Source organism: Odocoileus virginianus, chromosome 9, assembly GCF_023699985.2.
Source record: "Odocoileus virginianus isolate 20LAN1187 ecotype Illinois chromosome 9, Ovbor_1.2, whole genome shotgun sequence".
In the NCBI taxonomy this organism is placed as follows: domain Eukaryota; kingdom Metazoa; phylum Chordata; class Mammalia; order Artiodactyla; family Cervidae; genus Odocoileus; species Odocoileus virginianus.
The window spans coordinates 6,431,963-6,432,893 of record NC_069682.1 but is presented as its reverse complement, the minus strand read 5'-3'; the positions used below and the strand labels follow the sequence as shown (position 1 = coordinate 6,432,893).

The window sequence follows — 931 nt, the reverse complement described above, 5'->3', positions numbered from 1 at the left end:
CCCAGTTCGCGTGCCATCACGGTGGTGTGTCTCGCAGAGGATTGTGGGTGTGGGGTGCCCCATGTGACGCACTGAGAGGATTCGGAGTCAGTGAGTGGAATAGGGCTCCAGGAGACGAGGGACAGAGCCAGTGTCCCAGAGATTCTCCTTCGGGTTTACAAGTGCCGCGCTCTTCCTCCTTGCCTTTCCGAGCCTTCTCTTCAAGCTTCTTTGTTCCTCCTCCAGGTCGTGTTGAGGGACTTCAGCCCCAAAGCGGCTCTCTGAGGTTTGGGAGTTGGGAAGGAGGTCCTCGTTCCCTGGTGTTCCCGGCGTTACCGGGTGGGTAGGAGGGGCAGGTGGGCACCGGAGATGAGGGCGCGCGACCGAGGTGAGGTCAGGTCGCCTTCCTGTCTCCGAATATCTGGCGGAGGTCAAGTGCTTTCGTTCTGAACATCTATACGCTTTACGTCTGATAGTTGCGTCATAGTCAAGCCTTTCTTTTGAAACAAAGCGCTGCTACTTTCTATTTGTTAACTAGAGAGAGGCTTTACCTGGTTCACGAAGGGTGGTCGTATACAAAGGGGGAACTTTGTGAGCTAAACCTGAATTCATTTTGTTCAGTACAGCCTGGTCGAAGTAAAGGCTGTTCCAAACAAAACGAAGCCAGGATTAATGGAGAGAATGGGACCATAATGTGAAGAAACAAGACCGACTGAGACTTAAGGATATTTTAATCATATTAGCTTTTACTTGTAACGCATACAAATATAAAGTGGAAATATGGGATATTTAAGTGAGGGCAGTTGGCTAGTAATCATTTGCCTCCCTCCATGAAAACCTGGAATTCTGCTTGGTTTTGCCTTAAGTTTTATTTCTTCAAATGCTGTTCTCAAAAGAAGATATCCTGATAATTTTTCTTTTCTGCATGTGACTCAAGATTCATTTGGGAAAT

At 48.0% G+C, this 931-nt stretch overlaps 1 protein-coding gene across 3 annotated transcripts in view; it reads left to right on the top strand.

The window, feature by feature from the left end:
• Nucleotides 1-83: 83 nt before the first annotated feature.
• The window catches only part of ESF1 (ESF1 nucleolar pre-rRNA processing protein homolog), a 52,446-nt gene continuing 51,598 nt past the window's right edge, over nt 84-931 (top strand). Inside the window, exon 1 of one of the 3 annotated variants that reach the window (XM_020908778.2) lies at nt 84-225. The gene's annotated coding sequence lies outside the window, so the exon portion shown is untranslated. Of the gene's footprint in view, nt 319-931 lie in introns of all 3 variants that reach the window. The other 2 variants (XM_020908777.2, XM_020908776.2) reach the window with 2 other exon arrangements.